The sequence below is a fragment of the Stegodyphus dumicola genome, chromosome 3 (genome assembly GCF_044657685.1).
Source record: "Stegodyphus dumicola isolate Sdum_Otavi_A_Nest chromosome 3, ASM4465768v1".
Lineage (NCBI taxonomy): Eukaryota > Metazoa > Arthropoda > Arachnida > Araneae > Eresidae > Stegodyphus > Stegodyphus dumicola.
This window is the reverse complement of record NC_140770.1, coordinates 113,336,872-113,359,013: the sequence shown is the minus strand read 5'-3', so window position 1 is coordinate 113,359,013 and position 22,142 is coordinate 113,336,872.

Sequence of the window (22,142 nt, the reverse complement as noted above, 5' to 3'; positions counted from 1 at the left end):
CTCAAAATGGCTTTATTAGAATCAAATCCTTAGCTTGAAAAAGGATTTTAGTGGTTCTCAAATGTTCAGATCTTTTCCCTACATGTATCCGCACCCACATGATACCAAAAATAAAATAAAAGTTAAAAAAACCAAAAAAAGAAAACATAAAATGAAAAAATCAATTTTTTAGAAAAAAGCTGGCAAATTTTTAAGAAATTTAAAGTGATTTAATGACCATTCAGATAGTTTACATTCTTTAAACTGCATTTTCTCTGCTTGCGATTTTTCAATATGTTCTTTTACTTAAAGTCCTAAAATTTGTACCGATATGGACTAAATTATTTAATATTTTTACTGTTTAGTTGAAATTATATACTTAATAGAAACAAGGATGGGTTTTGGAAAATAAATGGAATTATTGGAAGTGAAAATGTTATTGAAATCATATTTTTTAAAGTTTTTATATAAAAATGTGCTTTTTATTTTTTTTCTCAGAAACTAATTCATTAATTGCAAAATCGATCTTTAAAGTTATTACGAACACTCTAATAAATACAATAAAATAAATTGGGTTAAAAACATGGAATACTGTGGGAGAAGAAAGAATTTTTAAACGTTGAATCTTTTTTTTTTTTTTTTTTTTTTTTTTTTTTTTTTTGAAAAATACTTGCGAAAAAATTGTTTTCAGCTTAGAATCATTTTGTATTATAAAACCGCTTAATATTATTCATAAAAAGTAGATGAAAGTTTTTAAATGAAAAAAAATCATTAAAAATGTACCAAGTTCCCTAAGTTTCGTTGGAAGGTTTTACGTTAAACATTTTAACCTGTAAATCTTGTCTTTCCTGAAAGCAACTTTTAGTGCTGAAAAACTAATCTGTGTTTCCAATCATGGAAAACTCATGTTGCAACAAATGTAATGATTAATAAAAATTTCACCGCGTTTGTTTTAGTATTAACCTGAATCACATGCATATTTTGAAAAGCATACCTCCAGTTCAATTTTTGGATCTCATTCAGTATTTGTATAGATCTTTCTTCATACACTGAAAAAATATGCGTATTAATGTAAGCAACTTATTTCAAAGTGAGCTATCAATAACATAGCTAATATAACCTGAAGCATTCATGTTAATATATAAATAAATCATTTCAAGGTGAATGCGCTTTCTACTATTTCTCTAAAATATTTGACTACAAAAATAATTTTCTTGTAGATGAAATATTTTACTAAATCATATAATACTCTAAAAGCATAGTGATATAGGATGTTTGCTGAAAAATTAACCGTAATAGAATCGAAGTATCCAGACTACGAAATACCATATGGATATTAAAAAAATCTGAATAATTGAGTTCCCACAAGACAAATACCCATATATTATACTGCAAATGAAAGAAAGTTCTAAGATTTTATAGTTTATTTCAAATACTATATTTAAGATATATTATACTACAAATATTCTTTATTATGCAAATATTTATACAAATGTTCTACAAAACAAAATATAAAACATATCTTTTTCACCCAAATAACTGTTTTGTTTAGATAAAAATATACTCATTTATATTTCAACTAAAAGTAAGCAATAAATGTAATTTTTATTTACTTAGAGACGTATTTATGTTTTAATTTTACTGTTTTAAAACAAATAAATTATTTTGTGGCTGCTGATAAAATTACGTAATTGTCTCAACTGAAATTAAATTAGTACATAATATTTTAGTGTTTCAAAGTAATAAAAGAATCGCTGTCATGTATGGTATAAAATGACTGTTCTTTGACATAATGGGCTTTTGTGTTAAAATTAAAAATTGCGAATAAATTAAGAAAAAGTTTAAATTTCACTTAGCATTTCATGCAGTACTTATATACAGTAACCGCCACTTACATCTATCACTGTCATGTATAGTATAGAATGACTGTTATTTTGCTAAATGGGCTTTGGTATTAAAACTGAAGACTACGAATAAATTAGCGACAAGATTTTAATTTTACTTAGCTTAGAAGGAAGAAGAATCTGAATAACCAGATAACCGAATATTTTGGAGCCTGTGTAAATGAAATTTTACTGACACTTCAAATATATGCTAATATTACTGTAAGTAAAAACACAAACCTTATTTGCCTCATACATCCGATAATTAATGTCAGATTTATTTACTGCGTATTTTAAAAATGGTATTCCCAAAAAGCATGGTTTATCTGTGGACAAATTCTTATATATATTTTTTGTTGATGTTACATGTATTTAATTGTTGTTCACGTTTTAATTTTATATTTTTAAAAATTTTTAATTCAGGTCCTAAGCTTTTGGACACTTTTTGTTTTTGGTATCTGAAAATTAAACTGATTTATAGTATTTAAATTGGAATATATATTTTAACAATTTAAGCACAGACAATAATGCACAAGATTCTACGGCTTTATGTTGCTAAGTAAGAATGCCTTACAATTCATAAATAATTTTTAATGTAAAAAATGATAAATATGTAGATTAGTACAAAATTTCAATTATTAAATAATAGTTCACGCACAAATCAATATCTTCTCGCATATTCAAATATAAAAATTTGGTTCAACATTTCCTTTGTAGAGCTTGGAATACAGCTATTTGCTTAGTCATACATCATAAAACTAGTCATACTTCTTAAGATGTATCATTATCTTTTTTCAATGCTTTTGTTGGTTGTTTAAGAATTTTGCTTTTTTAAATTTAATCTCTTAAACATGATATTTTTCGTTAAAGAGAAGTTTCTTTTATTTATTCATATAGACTTTCTATTAGAAATTAGCGCATACTAAAATTTAGCATTGTAAAAATAGCAAAAGTAAACGTTGCTGTACTCGGATTTATTAAATAACTGATTCAAAGAAAGTTAAAAAATTCTGTGGCTTATTTTGCAATGCTTGCTTAAAATGTTTTTAAAAGCTGAGCAAATCTAGAAATTTTGCTAATTTATTAACCAATGGAAATCCGGTTTATGCTTGAGAAATTAAATGAAAGGCTTTGAAAATATTTATAGATTAAGATATAATAACACGCCGAACTAATATTAATTTAGAAGTTAAGCAACGAAAATCAGCGTTATATTTTCAAATTTTCACAGGACTAGTTTCGATGGTTTTACCGAGCCATCATCCTCAGCTGCAAAAGTTAAAATGAACGAGATAAGATATAATGATTAGATAAGAAAAGATAAGAAAGTCTTTTTCTTTCTTATCTTTTCTTATCTAATCACTATATCTTATCTCGTTCATTTGCGCTTGTTTGCAACTGAGGATGATGGTTCGGTAAAAACATCGAAACTAGTCCTGTGAAAATTTGAAAATATAACGCTGATTTTTGTTGTTTGACTTCTAAATTATTATTTATAGATTATTTAATATCGATTATAACACTATATTATGCTGCTATTCAATAAAGCAATAAGGGGACATTTGCCAGTTATCAAAAAGATTTTCGAAAGCAATCATATAGGTATTTTCGCATATTTCCTCACGTTCGTAGTTTTTAATTTGTGTGTGTTAATCAACATCTCAGGTAAACATTTTATACTCTTTATTTAAATTTTAGCCTAAATTTGTACTGTATTAGTACTTGAGATTTTTACGTATTTAATGTAGATTTTGGCATTTCATGTAGTATTTATATACAGTATTCACCACTTATACCTATAATCTAGATCTAGTTCTCAATATAGTATCTTTCAAGGATAACAAATCCACGAGTTGAAAAAAAAAGTACACTCCACGAAGTGTTTTATGAAATTTCTTATCGGTCAACATTTTCCCAGTTGGTAATTTTAATAATGTCAAAGTCACTATCAAAGCAATCTAACCATTAAATGTTTAACTTATTCTGACTTCACTTACCTTGTTTGTACATCTAAAAATATTAAAGAAGAAGAATTCATAAGGCGAATGGTGACCAGCAAATTTCATGCGGTTAATTTTAATATATTTAGTAATATTTCCCTTTATGCAAGTTATATAATCCGTTGTTATATTTATGTCTCTAGAAACATCAGTATTTTTCAACATTAGGACTTTCTAATCAAAAATGACTAAATAATTATCTTGAACTTAATTCAAGTTCCGAGATCATAGTGATATGTAAATATAATTCTTATCACACAACACTGCATTAAAATAGTCTAAGCCCTCCTTTTAACATTTAACATAACAGACTAAAATCAAGAATACCACCTCATAAATTTAAATCATAAAAAAATACATAATTACATTATTCACCCAGGACAGACTCGCTGGTTTTACCTAAGTATCATGTGCACAAATTCTTATACAGCTTTCTACACATCTATTACAAATGCAAAGTATTCTTATTCAAAAATCAAATATCGAAATAAGTTTATTAGATACAGAAGTTAAACAAATCAGTATTTTTAAAATAAATGCAAATGAAAAAGGTATTACTATCTAATAGTAAAAAAATCATAGGAAATGTTTCGCGATATTCATGGAATACAGAAATTTCGTCACTAATATATGATATTTTTGAGGCCAACAATATGAAAATACTAATTCTGGGGAATAATGAAAGTTTCAAATTCATAATGTAGAAATGAAGGAACTTATGAATTGGTAATTGCGAGTTTTTTTTCCTGTTTAATTGAAGCATCAGACATTTTCAACTCTACTTCGCGTGTGCAGTTGTCACCTGTCCCTGTGTAAGAATGTTAAATGACTATAATGTGCGAAGGGGTTTCTCTCGCAATTAATCATTTTATTAGCCTATCTCAGGTCACACCTCTCTAAATATGTATAAAACCCCCTATAAATGCCCCTAAGCTGTTGCTCTCTCTTATACTTAATGAATGGACGAGCCATACCTCCGGGACCCCCACCGAACATGACGCGAGGTTTTTGATCATTAATTTCCCATGCAGATTAGTCTGGGTAATCAACTTCCAGAAGGTGCCGAAAGAATTTCAAATATCTGAAGCATTCCAAAGCGCCCTAGGCCGATCCCCGGTCAAATATTCGACCGAAGCCAAGTATATTTTTTCCTTTAAAAATATCTTCTTGGTTTCATTTTTTCGTTTGAAATACCTTGTTTGTTTGCTGTGAGAACCCCAGGCCACTGTGGCACATACAAACCTCCCCCAACCCTTCGATAGAGTTTAGATTCCGCACGTGATTTGAATTTAATTTCGATGAAGAATTTTCGAGCGTCATTAGGTGGACTTCGTCTCTTGAATAAATGTCGGGCTCCATCTCTTAAGATCGATTTTGAGGTGGGGAGTGATGTAGTTTTATAGATGTGGAAAGAAGTAAATCTACCATAATTGGTCCCTAAGTGATGCGAGAAATATCTACACGCTGTTGCCGCTCTTTTATGAGTCGGAAAATGCGACTCTTAAAGTTCTGCGAAGCGGTTATTTTGAGAAATTTAAAAGGTAGAGAATAGGTTTGGATTTTTAGGTCAAAGTCTCTTACATTGGAGAAACAACTAATTTTCATTTAAGGTAAGAAAAGTAAAGTAAATATCAGAAAAAAATAAAACGGAAATATGTAAAAATTTGCAATATCACACCATTTTCTATTAAAATTATATTAAGTTCTATCATATTACATATTCTGTATTAAATATATTGAGTCAGTCAATAAATTCATGCGCATTTTTTGGTAAATGTTTAAATAATATAAAAAAACACAATTTAACATTTTAAGCAATTATATATTTTCCTCCATTATCTACAGTGTCTCGCTATCTTACAGGCAGCTTTTTTTTTGCCATTGCTGTTGAAAGACTCTGGTTTTGATGCAAAAAAACTTGAAAGTTCATTACGTTCATCCTGTTTAAAATTTAATTTTTCCCAGTAAAATATTTTGTAAGGCACGAAATAAGTGAAAATCACCTGGGGCAATATCTGGGGACTAATCAGAATGTGGCAAAAGCTACCAATTAAATTCACTAATTTTTTGCAGCGTTGTTCGAGCCGTATGCGGTCTATCCTTATCATGATGAAACAACACTTTCTTGATATTCACCAATCGTGGGCGTTTATTGATCAATTCTTGAGTTAAGACGGCACCGTTGCTCACTATAAACTCAATTAATCGTTTGATTTGAATCTAACAGTTCAAAACGTCCTGAACAGGTTTCATCATCAATGCTGCTTTTTCCAACTTAAAATTTTTAAAGCCATTTCTGGGCATTCTTTACACTAATAGTGTGTTCACCATGTACAACTATTAATTTTTATCGCTGTAGACCTGGCAGATTCAACACACGAAAATAAAAAATGTATCAAAGCACGTTTGTACTGATTATCTATATTCATCTTCTATGGGTACTAAAGTGCGTTCGATATTTATAAAAGTTGGTGATGAACTGAATAATATATTAGTCAAACGATGACAAGTTTCAACAGGTTCAAAATTGTACGAGTATTGTTTTAGTAAGTGCGTCATAGTGAATTCCATGTATAATCTTAATGAGAACGAACTTATGAACTGACCCGTATTATAAACGAAATTATTATATTAAAATATTTGTTTCTTTATATTAATTGATACAGGTCTAAGTTATTACACTAGTTATGCAATTATCTCATAATTTTGGCTTTTATGTAAATTCCCTTCCAAGTCATGATTGGTGACTTATCGTCTTCGTAATTTTTTTCCTAATGCGTAAAGAATAGTATCGGTATATTAATAACAAGAACTATTTAAAAAAATGTCTAAAAGGGTTCACATTTTAACGCTCACCTAAAGCGATTTATTAAGGTCTTTTGCGCTCTTCCTGGCCTCATAATCGAGCAGTCTGCTGTGGCACTCACTCCTGCTAACCCATTCCTTTTTGTCCTTTTAGATTTATTATTAAGCATTACTTTCATCGCACTTACCTTCAACAGAAGAATTACAAATATTTTAAAAACAGCATAGCAGCATACGTTTAGAATATTCGTAAGTTTATAAGGTATTTCTCATACCTTCTTGGCGTCCCTTCGTGGTGTGTGGTTCGTACACTGGGCCGATATTGTAGAGGTCCGTGGTTCGATTCCGGGCGAAGACGTTTGCTTATTTTTCATCTTGCCTGCTTGCTTGTGAATGTTCGTGCTCAGATTTCTTCATGAATGCTTAATCTAGAATGAGTCCAAAGTTTAGTTTATGATTTTTAATTTTATATTCTGCATTTGGTTGCATTTGAACTTGTATTTGTTTACCTTTGGTAAATTTAGTTAACTTGGTAAATTATAATTCTTAACTGCTAACTTGCTAAATTCTTGCTGAATTTTCAACTTACCGAGAATGTAACTGCTAACTTTTGGTTACTGGTAAATTTTCCTTTACCAATTAACCTTCAGTTTGATGTGTTAATAAACATGTTTATTTTGAATCTTAATTTGGTTGTGATTACCTCAGCTAAGAGGTCAGATAGATATAAAGGTCGCTCGCAAGTATTTTAGTCTCATTTTGTATAATTTAGCAGTTTTCAATTAATAGAATAGCAATATGCAATTACTTCTTGATTTCCCGGAGTAACACCGTGTACGATGCCTATGGTACGATGAAATTCATAACCATGGTTAATCCAAAGGCAGATAAACAAAACAAAAGGAATAATCCATATTACAATATATAATAAAAATATTATTGACAGTTTGCATGCATTTTCAAGCACTTGAATAAGTGAATTTAAATCTTTTAGTTATAAATTGAATCGGTGTTCAAATCTAAATGCTTATATCGCCGTTGTATTTCGATATGAATGATTCTGAAGCTGAAGATATTTAATTTATTTTTATCATTGAGCAATTTACTTCCAACTTATGATTTAGCAATATCTTGTATGTTCCAGATAACGTACAATTAAATTATTCCAAAGACTACGACATTATGTTTTTTACTGTTAGTATTCCATGTAGTTTTCTATCCGCTTTTGTATTTTCCGAAAACAGTTTTGTTTTACAACACAGTTTTTGATAGTGGTTTTTACATCATTCTCCAATACCGAAATAAATTTTTAGATAAAGCAGGGTTATCCGAAAACCGGTTAATCTGCCCCCTGTTAATCGAGGTCCAGTAAATCGGGAAGTTGACTCTATGGTGCTATGCTAACGGTACTGAGTAATAAGAGTTTGTGATGATCTTGTGTTTCCAATGATCTAATCGATGTTTTCGAAGCATTTCAAAAGAGGTATGTGTGCATTTCTATTACCTTATTAACATAGTAATTATCTGAGCATATCTTATTAACAAAATTATTATTATTACTAGAGTGACTTCGAAAACGTTATATAAGTTCTTAATATTCGTTATGTGATGTTTCAAAAGTGTGATATATGTATAAGGTATATGTGTTAAGATAAAAATGAATTTTATGATCATTAAAAGCCTGTACATACAATATTATTAGTAAACTTGACTTTTATAGAATATTAAATTAAATTTCATGATTAAAATTATGGTGCTACTCTCAGTGATGAATTTCGTATTATACAAAATATTTAATACATAGAGTCATAAGAATTTTTCAGAGCAGAAAACATTAAAACTCGTTACTGTTTGGATTGAAACTCCGGAACAGGATTAGAGCTCCGGACCTTGCGATTGCCAGCTGGAAGTATTTACAACTGAACCACGAGGTCAAGCCATAAGGAAGAAGAAATGCCTAACATTTTTACCCACTTAAACGACGACTGGGGAGGGAGAGATCCAATCACCAGATCCAGGTGGTGAAAAATTATCACCCACTCTACTTTCATCGGGCGCAACTTGTAGAGCAATAGGTTTAATTCTGAGCGGGAACCATGAAGAATCAGCAATATCCTTGCCCGGTGTGCAACTCCTAACCTCCGATTGCTAAATGGACAAACTTCCAAATACACCACGAAGACACGTGTTAAGCAGGATGAAAATTCATTGCAAATTGGTGAAGTGCATATATTCTGCAATTATTATTAACCTGAGAAGCTGATTCTTGAACGCGAAATTTGTAATTGCATTAATATTTTCTGTATAAAAATATAAAGCAATTTATAAACTTCTCTGTTTTTATGTAATTTTGTAACTTTTAATTCTTTCAAGCATTTCATATATTTATAGTTTTACAAAAATATATATTAACTTCCTAATATAAAAATTTAAGTATTTAATGTCTTTTTCCTGCGTGCATGTTTATTTTTAATTTTCCCCTTTTTGGATTTTCAAATGTAAATTCAGTACAAGATATAAGTTTATTTTGTATGTGTCTCGAAATGCGTGGAACTTCCCTTTAAGTTAACTTTCAAGTAATCAACAGTTTCGTCGAGTTCCAGATCCAATTTGACATTTATGCTTCCATCTATTTAAAATGTCAGTTGAACAACGTAAAATTAAAGTAAGTTTAAAATTAGGCTAAAGGGCAGGCTTAATTTGGTATTTATTTTTAAAAATACTCTGTTGGTTTCGACGGCGATCTTTCTTTTACAAAAGCAAAAGAGTTTTGCTTTTGCCTAATTTTAAATTAAATATTGATTATTATTATATTTTTCTCAAATTTCATTGACACAATTATTAATTACCTGTCTATTTTAAATTTCATTTTGAATGTAGTGCCATAATTTAAATTAGATGATTAGATGCTATCGTTGTAACATGTGAGGCTGTTTTTATCTCCATCTGAAGAAAAAATTTTTTTTACACATTTGTGACAAAATATGGATCACTACAGTATCATTTCCATTTATTATTTGTATTTTACAAAGGTATTTGAATGCAGAAATTTTATAAAAAAAGATTGTAGATGATCTACGACTAGTAGAGAAATTATTGACTATATATGATTTAGAAAGAAAGTCTTTCCTTGAACTAATTAATATTCAAGATATTTTTATTTCTTAGCATTAATGTGCCAGTTTTATTTTTGGGCGTTAAGAAAACAAAAATGACAAAGGTGATAAGCCACAAATCATGAATCGAAGCAAAATTTCAATCATTTAATCTGTCACCTCGTTAATGGAGATATCTGCCTTTTACAGTAAATGGATTAATTAAGAAGCTATCTCATAAATCATTTTAGAACATGAGAACGTAAGGCATCTTTAATCTCAGACTCTTTTCCAGAGGCTAAGCTGATGTGAATCTTATGTTCATAACTTTAATTTATAACCTAAGAATGAGAAAACGTTTTGAGTTGAGAGTTTTTAAAAAAAATATCCATTTCCCATATGTTATAAATTTCACATAGAAAATTTTAATTAAAACTCTTACCGTTTAGATGAATACAAAAACAATACCAAATTTTTTCCCTAGAACCTAAAGAACTATTAAAAGATATAATTTAACAAATCTACAGTTTTTGCATAAATCAGAAAATAATTTCAAAGATTTTTGTAAAATACTTAAGAATATAATTTTAATTAGTTATTTCAAAGAAATTGAAATTTGTGATTTAACGCCTTATGGTAAATAGTCACATTTCCTTTCCTATCCTACTACAAGAACGCTGCTATTTCTATTCCCATTCTTACACTAAATAATGAAAATTAATTTTAAGCGTATTTTATACAGATAAGAAACAAAGCATTCTTTGTAATTAAAAAATGAACTCGTTTTCTATACGGAATATTTCGTTGGTTGCTGATTAAGAGAATCAGATGTTGGATTAATGATTTGTATTTTCTATCCTCTTTTCAGAAAGATCTCTCAGAAACCTCTCTAAATATCTATTTATTTAATGATACTCATTCTAAATTTACTGTCTTTTCGTTATTTTATTTAAAATTCTTAAATTATTAGAATTTATATTTTAAAATTAATTTTCCTTATCTACCAAAAATTACAGGTATAAAACCCGTAAATTTAATTAATTACTTTACAAAAAATACAAATTAGCTTTCTGTAAAACAAAAGAATAACTTTTTGTATTGTAATTTTAACTGGTGTAATAATTGATATGAAAAGTATAGTTTTTAAGTTAATTTATTTTAAAATGTTCTCTAGAAGTAATTGATTTTAAAGCTTGCCTTAAAATCAATTACTTTAAAGCGAAAAGTAAATTTAATTCAAGCTTTAATTTTACCTAATTTTTAAACTGAAGACTATTTTAGATCGATCATTTCCTTACAGATCACAGGTCCGTATATAGCATTAAAAAAACAATGTAACAGTAATAGTTTTGAACCATATTTCAGAAGAAGGAATTCATAAACAATAATGTTTGGCAATATGGATTATAACAATAGGTCAAAAAATATTTAAACCATGAAAACTTTGGCATTTTTATTCAGATATATAGTGGTATAAGTTGTCAACAGAGAACCTTTTCACAAGAGAATACAAAAAATGTTGTGCTCACTTTTGCAAGCAAATTTTACGGAGCTGAAAACGACTTATATAAAAGTGTTGTATTTTGATGCATCTAATTTATGTCTTAATTACTAACATACAACTAAAATTTGTATCATTATATTAGCAAATTCAAATTTTAGACAAGTAAACCTATTGAGTGAAGAGTGTCAAAAATGGCCTTAACAACATAAACAAAAAAGAATTTCTATTTATTAAGATTGGTAACAGTAGTTCAGTTTAGCAAAAAAGCATGTGAAGTCGGTTGTAATTCTTTTAGTATCGTCTGTAATTTTGTGTTGATATGATGTATTTTATAGCTATGTTTGGTTTCGTGTTCGTTGCAAGCCCCCATTATGAAAAATAAGTGTTTTCTACAAAAATTAGACGTCAAGTACTGGTTAATGATTATTCCTAGTAGGCTCATACCGAAATTTGAACCTCTGGGGAAGAAAAAGCGTAAGTAAAACCTTTTTTCTAAATTAAGAATTTTTTAATCTGAAAACTGTTATTAAAGTTTTTCAACAAAGAGATTAGATGTGGAAAGATAACAGAATAAGCATCTCAAAAAGTATATGCGAGAGAATATATACCGCTACATAGTTGTTTCAGATCTACAGATGTATACATATATACATATGTAAATCTTAAAGCTCAGATTAATTTATGAATCTTAGTTTTTTTAAGTGTTTTTGAGCATTTAAAAACATATCAAAACTAGTAATAGCAGATCTAGTTTTAACATATGAAAGCAACATTCATTCCACAAGTCTAAGAATATGTAAATCCTTTCGATAGAAATATTTAATTGAATTTTAAGGACCAATAAGTCTTTCAATGAGCTCCAGTTCACTCTTCATAATGATACCTGAAAAGTAATGATCTGGAGAAAAATTACTTAAATTTTTCTCCCTCTCACAGTGTCCAAGAAAAACACTTTCGAATTATGTAGTCGAATGTTCTTGGAACAGGGTTTCTTTAAAAACTAGCTGTGTTTTTATTAAGAATCAAAGCTGGATTTAATTGCACTGCACTAATATGTTAACCAATGTATTGACAAGAGAACAAGAAGGAAAGATTAGGAGATACACTAAAATATTATTCTTATGGAAATTCTTTTTTAAGTGAAGAATTTTGAGAAAATCGTTGTACATAATCGAATCCGAACCTCAATATCCATTATCTCGAAACGTCGTTCCGATCGCTCCAAATCAGGAATACACGATGAAGCGTCTTCAGTTAATTACAATATACTTTCATTGAGCTAAATGTTGCTTCCTTTGAAATTCCTAACTTCCACGGCATACTTTGAAATAAATGCAAAAGGATATTTTTTATTTATATTTAAATTTTGTCAATTATATCTCTGACAGTAGATCTGCCAGGATATAGAGTCTATCGTATTTTGATTTTAACAGAAATTGCTTATAAGAATTATTTAGAGTTTCTTTCTATTGTATACATTCATTTGAACATTAAGAAGAAATATTAAATAAAACTATCTTATTTTCATCCTTTATGTTCGCTTTTTTATCGAGTAGTTCTCTCCTTTGGGATTTAGGGTAAACTATAGCAAGTTTATTATTGTTTCAGAAAGTAATGTTCGCAGATTGTTATCCTTTACATTTCCTCCATGAAAATAATATTTTAATAAATATTAAAACAAATGTAATATGTAAATTTGAAATTACAATCTGACAGCTCAGAAACTTTAAAGTTTTAAAACAAAGAGCCAAAAAGGTGTAAAATTAAAAATTATAAATCTGCAGCATAGAAAATAAATTTCAATCTGACCTTGAAAGGCAGATTTCAGCTTAATCAATTTTAAGATGAGCGATTATGTTAGATCTACCATCTCAAGAATTAGTCACCAAAATTAAAGGTACAGAACATAAAAATCTTCTATTTGAAACGTACTGTCTAAAAACTTAAAGTCACATTGTAGGGAAAAAATTTATACTACTTCGTCATAAATAAATGTCACGCGGATATCCTTGTACGTGTTCGGTAAACAAAATACATAATTATCTGACATAGCTGTGATTTATTTCACAAGATAGCTTATGCATTCATGCGTAGAAGTTTCCTCCCAAGTGCTGAATATTTTTGTTTTGCAGTTTTTCTACTGTTTTGTTTTATTTAGTTCTTCAAAACTTAGTTGCAATGCTAGATTATAGAACGTGCATATACCGAATTCTACAAGTCCAATGAAATTGAAGAAAACATGAGTTTGGTTCCAATTTTAGGAATAATAATTTTATATTGTTCTATTTCTTTACACAGATAGGTTGATTTACTATAATTGCAATGCATTCTTGAATTTCTGCAGGAATACGGTGAAATTGTTCGCATTAGCTAACTTTGCAATTGGTTTGAGCTGGATCAAGATAAATCAATGCAGTTGTTCTCATCAAAGTAGGATGAGTGATTAGATTGGGGACAGGTTTCAGGGCAAATTTTCCATTGCAAACCTTGCCAGTCCATGATCGGGATATCATTTGTAGCAATAATATAGTCACAATAAATATTAAATATCTAGCAGCCTACGCAGCACAGAAATCAGTGTTCAACTGACATTAAAGATACATCTTCTCTTCAATTTCATACCGTAAATCAAGCCCTGAAAAAATATCTGGATAATCGAAACAAAATCATTCATATTAATAAAGAAGGCATTTAGTTATAATTTGGAATATTAAATTCCTTTGCCATTATCAGTAATATGTAAAAAGTAAAGTTTGGGGGAGGGGGAAAAGCAAGAACTTATGCATTAAAGCCAATATTAATAACAAAGGCTCAAATATATTTTGTTAAATAATAATGCTTTCTCTTTTGCTGAAACTTTTTCATAAGATGTCAACTTATTTTATTTAGGTTTTACTTAGTAATAATATAAAAACTTTTATTGAAACGAAAAGGTTATAATTTTATATTTGCTATCGTAAATTCAAAATTTACATTTAAGTAATTCAAATGAATGAGATATTTAAAAGTTTGAAACAGTTGCAATAAAAGTTCCTTTTATATAATGTTTGTGGTAAAGCAAAATCTTGCTCATTCTTACTATTTTAATATAAGCCGCTTCTTATCACATAAATATTTATAATTTTAAAGCATTTAATTTAATATATATTAAAAGATAGGGAGCATATTTTATACAATCATATTTTACTATATAACAAAGAATCCATGAATATATATTTTCTTTTAAACTAAGTGTTCACACAGAACCGTGAGCTCCGATAAAAGTATTAACTGCAACAGTTCGTTCTTTTTCACTCCCAAATAACAATTAAAAAGCGAAACTTCCGAACTCTCCTCAAAATTAAAAAAAAAATAAATAAATTCCAATGTATACATATACATGCAGCAGACGCACCAATAAAAATGAATCAACAAAACCCGATCCACTTAGTTTTCTTAATCCGGGCGAATAGAAACCTAATTTTCCGCTCATTTCTCGCTTTGATTGAAATTTTGGAAATACAATCTTCCTTACCCTTCTTCACCTTTCTCTTAAAAAAATCTCTCCATATACAGACAATATACTTCACAATTTTTTCCCAATTTTTCACCCGCGCTTTTGTATACATATATACTCCTAAAAATAAATTTCCTTCTTCCAGTCAATTAGCAGAAAATATTATTATTCTTTCTGCTCGGATGTAAGATTAATTAGTATTTATAGCCCTTTCCTTAGTAAGGACCCAGGATAGGGATGAGCCTCAATCAATGAAGGGGGGATGCGCCCCGATTCAGAAGCGGAGAGCCGCCTAGCAATTAGTGAGGGCATTCATTAAATTTATTACCATAATCATTCTTCAACACGCACCGACCTGTCGTTTTTGACCCTGCCTAGGTATCTGATAGCACTTCTTTTCGGTCCTGCAAGGTGAAGAAATGAGTTGCAATTATGCTGCTTTGAATTCTTCTATTATTTTTTGTGCGTGTGTCGTAATTATTATTATTTTTTATTTGCAGTCCTCCCATTGAGAAAGATGATGATGGTTCATTCGTGAGCGTATGGTGTTATTAATTATGAGAGAAAAAGCTTATTTTGTGATGGAAAGGTGATTGTTAGCGGGATATAGGGTGCTAAAAGGCCGCATGGCAAGTGTCTCGTTTCGGCTGGTAGCCGCAATTACGAAACAATAAAAATGCGTGAGGTAGTTCTATAAATTTTAATTTCCAGAATTTAATTTACTGGTGATTCAGGAAGCAGTGCTGTAAGAATTGTATTCTTCCTGTAATAGAAATGTAGTGAAATAAAAGAAATAATGACAGTGTACGTGTATTTTTAAAACAGTCATATCATTTTATATGGCAGATAAATTTATTTATGATATTACTAGCGCCTTGAGCCCACAACCACCTAAATAATTATTGCAAAAAAAGAAAATATATATAGTATATAAAGATTTTAAGGAATCCAGCTAATGTTATTTCAAGGTCCGATTAGTAATTAATGATAATTAAAATAAATCTCTGTTTATAACTTTTAGTCTGATATTTTATACATAGTTAGTTTTATACTCAGTTTTATGACTTATACATTATGTTTATAACTTTTTAAATCGTTTAGTTTGTCACTTAATAACAGAATAAATGTGAAAAAAGTTAATACCTTAGCTTTGCTGGAAGCCTACACCGCTAGACGACAACTATGTTGGAAGATAAAACTATTTTAATTTGGGCAATGGCAATGCATTTCTTTTAAATCGTTGAGTTTATTGATTAGATTCAAAAGATAAATGTACTGTGTTCAATTGAGTGATATCAAATTTCTTTTATAGCGCTAAGTTTTCATATTAAATTTGAAACACAAACAGTTTATGTTGCCTAGTGGCAACACAAAGCTTTCATATCGATGACCTTTTAAGCAAAATGTCATTAATTTCGAAAGAAATATATAGTAAATAAAAAAATAAATTAGAAATTCAAACTTCTGTCTTCAAGATTCAGAATTCTGGTTTCGAGATTCAAAATTCCGGTTTTGTTATCTCCAGATGCCTCCGTTTCTGCCCAGTGCGAGAGTATACATACATACACACACATGCATATAGGAAAAAGACAGATTCTTCATTATTTAATAACATACATAACATTTTAACAATCGTATTGACAGAAATGAATATTCTGAAATTTGATTTTTCCAAACAAACAGGATTTTATTGCTGTTCCGTTTGGAGGCCTGGGAAAACATGCAAACTCCATCTCTCGTTTTTCCATTTGAGTGTTATAACTTAATAGGTCAAATATTACACGTCTAATGTCGTTTTTGTTGTGACTTATCTCACTTGTATGATAGTAACATCAAAATAAGCCCACGAAATTCATCGTGGCAAGTAGAGCAAGATTGCGCCTGTCGTTGGCAAGAACATTGAGCATTGACACTACGACTTCGCTCAGTCTCGCCCTCAATTTCGATGAAGAGTACCGCGGGGAAGGATGGATCCGAGGGTCGCTCACCCTTCTTTCTCTACCATCAACCTTTCGTGAAGGCTTCCAATCCGCCATGTATTTAGAGTGCTCCCGCAAAGACACTATACATTTATAAACATCCATGCCTTCTCCGGGATTCGAGAGTGGGCCCTTAGGTACCCCAGTAGGCTCCCCTAACCACTATATCTCCTCGCCTCGGCGGCGACACTTCTACTGTGTTAACCTTCAAGTACAGACGTTCATTTTATGTTACGTAAACACGGAGGAGGGTCTCTCAGACCGCGAATTTATGCCTTTTAAAAACTTTTAAAAACTATTTTATGCCTTTTAAAAACTATTGTATGCCTTTTAAAAACATAAAATTTTAAAGTAATGTGCTATTGTTATTATATAAGAATTAATACACTTTGCTTGTTATATTGAAGTAAATAATTCTGTGTAAAAGTAGCAAAAATTAATGCATTAAAAATTAGTTTTTAAATTGCGTATGAAAAAGTACCGAACACATAATCAAATAAACAAAATATACACTACTTTCTTCCAAATGCGTACAAACTAAACTATTTAATAAATTTTCCATCTACAGAATCTGAATTACATAAAATAATGCAAAAAAGGATAATATATAAACAATATTAAAAAACTGCAACACATTATTTTAAGCATTTTCAACACAATTTTTGCAAATTCTCTTAGCACATTCATTACATATCGGATTCTTGCAGCTGAAAAATAGATAGGCAGTTTTTCCTCTCAGTCTAGGGGGACAAAGACAGCATGTTTTATGTTCTCTTTTAAGGCTCATCTGGGCTAGAATAGATTCGGCTGCAAATTTCTAGCACTCTCTGAATGCACATTTTTATCTCTAGCTTCACTGTTGGCTTTTGAAGCCTCATTCATATGCGGTTTCACTAATTCTGATGACAACTCCATTAAGAAATCAGTTTTTTTCTAGTCTGGCACTATCTCTTAATGAATGATATATTACATGCTCATTAATTCCACTTACATCAAGTAACCTAAAGAATATGGCCATTGACCATAGCGTTGTTCATTGACTTGTAGAATGTTTAGAACATTTTTCCTCCAATGCATCTACACCTCCTTTAGTCAAATTGTAAAACGTTATTATTTCTGGTTTTCCAGTTTCAAGGTCTTCTGATTTTGAATGAAGCATTGACAAATGAGAATAACACTTTTTAATTTTTGAGATACATATGAAAGGAGAGTCATTCTATCTGTGAATGCATAAAGGGAAGATCCTTCACTTTTCGTTTTATTTGGTAATAATTCATCTGGTATTTCTCTCTTATTTTTTTCATACTACCGACATATGTCAAACATCTATAGTTAAGTTCTTGTACAAGTTCGACACTCAAGTAGTAATAATCTCCCCCTCATGGGAAAAAATGTAATGTAACCGCAGAGGTGAGGTCCATATGACCGCGGTCCAATTTTAAAAATTATTTTAAAAAATACTAATGGGTAGAGTTTAATAAAAATTTAGGAATAGTTATGTTGTATGTCAGCTTGAAAGTATTAACAAGGAAAAGAATAACTATATAACTTACAAGCAGTTTCGCAGTTCTAAAATATTGGCGCGGTCATACAGACCCCGTCTCTGTGTTTAAGGGATACGCATCATTAGAGCAACACTATGATAATGTTGGTGTAAGTCCCAATGAAACTGCAATCAGCGATGAAACTTTTATCTATTTGCGAAAATTATTACATCGAAAATTCTCACCTTTTACTACCAAATTGCATAAAATTATTTTTCTCAAGTAAATAAATGTTGATCTAGCTGTGGTTTAAAAGTTAAAATAAGCTTTTGGAATATTCTACAATTTTCTTAAATATTTTTTAAAATGCAGTTTTTTGGATTTTGGTTTTTGGATTATAAATATTACCTTATGGCTCATATATTTTAAGTAATGTTTTATTTTCAACTACAAAATATACAAAAACTTCTAAAAATAATTTTCTTTAATCTGGTTTTCACCAAATTCATAATTCCGATTTTGCACTGACTACAAATTTGGAACTTACTTTTTTACTTTGACTTACGGCTGTCGCTTCGCTTAGCAGCCCAAATCGGCAAACCTAATATCCTAATCTGTAATAAGCAGGTTTCTCTAAGAATTTCTTCACAAAGTCATTCCTCTTCTTAGGCATAAAACTCTCCAGTGTTTTTCTATAATCCTCATGCAAACCAAACCTTATTTGTAATGTCCACATTTGAAAATATTAGATAATTCACTTGTGTGCAAATTTAAAAGAATTTCAAATTATGACTATTTTCACGAAAAGTACTAAGCCAAATGTGCTACGTATGCCACCGAAGAATCGTGCAAGTATTCAGAGTCGACTACAGTGTGTACGTGCGTATCTGCACCTGATTGTGAAGGAAATAGGAGCACACGGAAGGGTGTTTTGCGAATTGTATCCTCGTACTCCTCCACTTCATTAGCCGTGTTTCTAGCAACATTTAGCTAACTTTTAAAAGGTGCTTGTTAAAACGAGTAGCCTCAAATGTATGGAGAACGGAATGAGAGGGAAGATTATCCGCAGATTGGAGGCAGGCTAATCACAAGAGCTGTGGCTACAGAGCTCAATGCAACACACAGCATCGTTTGCAGTTCACATTGGACGCATATAGAAAAGTCTTATATAAAAAATCGACCAAGATCCACAACGACAAATGCCAATCGTTATTTGGTACTTTCAGCGCGGCGACACAGGACAGTCACAGCTTCATAGCTACCACGTGTGCTGCGACACGGTATAGAGTTGCCCAAAGTTTTCATGAAATAGGGCTGTATGCCATAAGACCTGCTTTCCTAGCTTCCTATGGCTGCAGAACACAAGACAGCGCATTAAATAAGCTGCAGACAACATGCATGTTGGACCAAACTTTAGTGCAGCACCGTAGATTTTACAAATGAGTCGAGATTCAGGCTGTACACCGATTTTGGCGTACCTGTATTTGCAGAGAGGCTGGAACACGATATCCTCTATCACCCGTCAAAGAAAACAGTCATTACGATGGTGGATGTATAATGTATATGGACTTCAACGCTTGTACACATAAGGATAAACTGTTCTATGATTACCTGGTTAGTGAGGATATTCGTCGCATGATTGGCCAGCCAGATATTCTGAGTTTATCCCTACAAAGCGCGTTTGGGATTCTCTTAGTAGGTCAAGTTTCATCTCGTTATCTTCCTCCATAAACAATCTCAGAGTTGAGTACTGCCTTACTGCAGGAGTACGATCGACTGTCACAGGGACTCCTCAACTGCCTTGAGTCTAGTATGCCGTCAGGCTGCGCAGTCTATTTTTTTGTTAGAAGGAACAATCCGCCGTATTAGACTCATTTTCAGTTCGATATCAATACATGGAGTTTGGACATGCCGGCGCTATAAGCTTTATTTCTAATTATACGTACATAAAATGACATTTGAATGCTACCTATTCGTTCAAAATGTCATTAAAATCTGTCTATTAGTTTTTTCGAAATGTAACATAATGTACAAAATTTCTTAGTTTTGCCACGGGTATACTTAAAGAGATTTTTAGATTTAAACTGTAATTAATATGAAATGTAAATTATCTAATTTTACACAACAGCCTTTTTTTAAATGACAAAATATGTGTTTAAATGTTCATAGGTAATATGCGTGTCTTTGAGAGAAATTATTTCGTAAAATACTGAATTTCAGTGTTTTAGGATTTGAGATATTAATTATGTCATTTGTGCCATCGTATTAACGAAATCCATAATTCATATGTTTATTGAACTGTAAATAACAGTTTTGATATTCTTTTAATAAATTTATTCCACACCGTGTAAATCATTTGTGAAATGGGATTATGCAGTAATGAATAATCTTCTGAATGTTTCTGTCGAGTACAGCAAACATTCATCATTTTTAAAGTATTTTAGAGGCAATTAATGCTATTAAACTTAGAGTTTTGAGTTTTAGATTTTAAATAACTTAAATAACTTAAAATTTAGAAACAAGTTTAAAATTGAAATTAGTGCGTACGGCTTATCAATATGGTATCTATTCGAAAAACATCTTTTCTATACTTTGATTTCCTTTTAAGATTCTTTTTTTTAAAGATTCCATTTAAGATTCTTTTTTTTATGTTATAGTTTTGAGTTCTAAAGGTATTTAATCATCTAGCTAATGAAGTCAATGTATTTCTAATTACCCTATTATAGCAGATGAATTCAAATCTCTTTAATAATAGTAATATATTAATAGGGAACTTTCTTTCGCATTTCCAATGAAAAATTTTGTCTGTAACTTCCAATACTCTATTAAGAATTTGCAGGTCGATCTCTATTTACGGAGTACAAAAGCTAACTTTTATACAAAATTTCAAGAGCACACGTATATTGGAAAAACTGATATGCAGTACATGTATATATAACCAGAATCTGAAAATAAGAATGATAATTATAACCATAGTAATAATAGAAATAGTATTATTAATAATAATAGTATTAATAATAATAATAATGACTATATCTTTTCAATTTCCGGAAAAGTATTTAAGAACCGAGTTGGGTTCTTAAATATCTGAAGGTTGTTGAGAAATGTGTTTGTAAATATGTACATTTTTGTGAGTTTTCTTCTTCGTAATTTAACTATCGGGTGTTTCTTGCACATACCTTGTAAGTATTTTAGGTGTTGTGCTTTTAGAATTACTGGGTTTTACCAGCTGTTAAACAGCAAAACAGAACACAATGTAGAAAAGAAATGTGCCGGGATTTCTGGAGAAAACTTAAACAGTAACCTCTAATATAATCCATTATTTCTTAAATATTCATTCATGAAAACACAATTTCAGAGATATATTGTATTTGGTTTCGTCGTGATTGTTCACAAATAGTGAATAAGTTTATTACTAAACAGTTTACATTTTAATTAGCTATAGTGTGGAATATGTGGAATCATTTACTTTATTGGTGATATATGTGGAATCATTTACTGTGTGATAGGGTGCAATTTCAGTCCTCAAAATTTGTTGAAGATATATTTTGCTTCGTGAAAACTGGGAACTGGGAAAAGGCATAATTGTGCGCATCGAAATATTGCAACATTCATAAATATCCTGATATTTGTAAGTTGATATATGCTTTTCATAAAGGGCTAAATGTAACAAGAAATTTTATATCATTTTTTTATTCTAACATAAATATAACTTATTTTTAATTTCCATGAGTATATGTTAATTTTAAGAAGCATTTTAAAAACTGTAATCATCGCATTGAAGAAATTTTGATTGTGAAAGTCAATTTGCGAAGTTATTAGTAAATTAATGCGACAGAAAGGTTTGAGGGAATACTTGTTGCTTTGAGGAACATAGCTCAAAGGACCATAGCCCTCTTTTTTTTTCTCCATTCTGA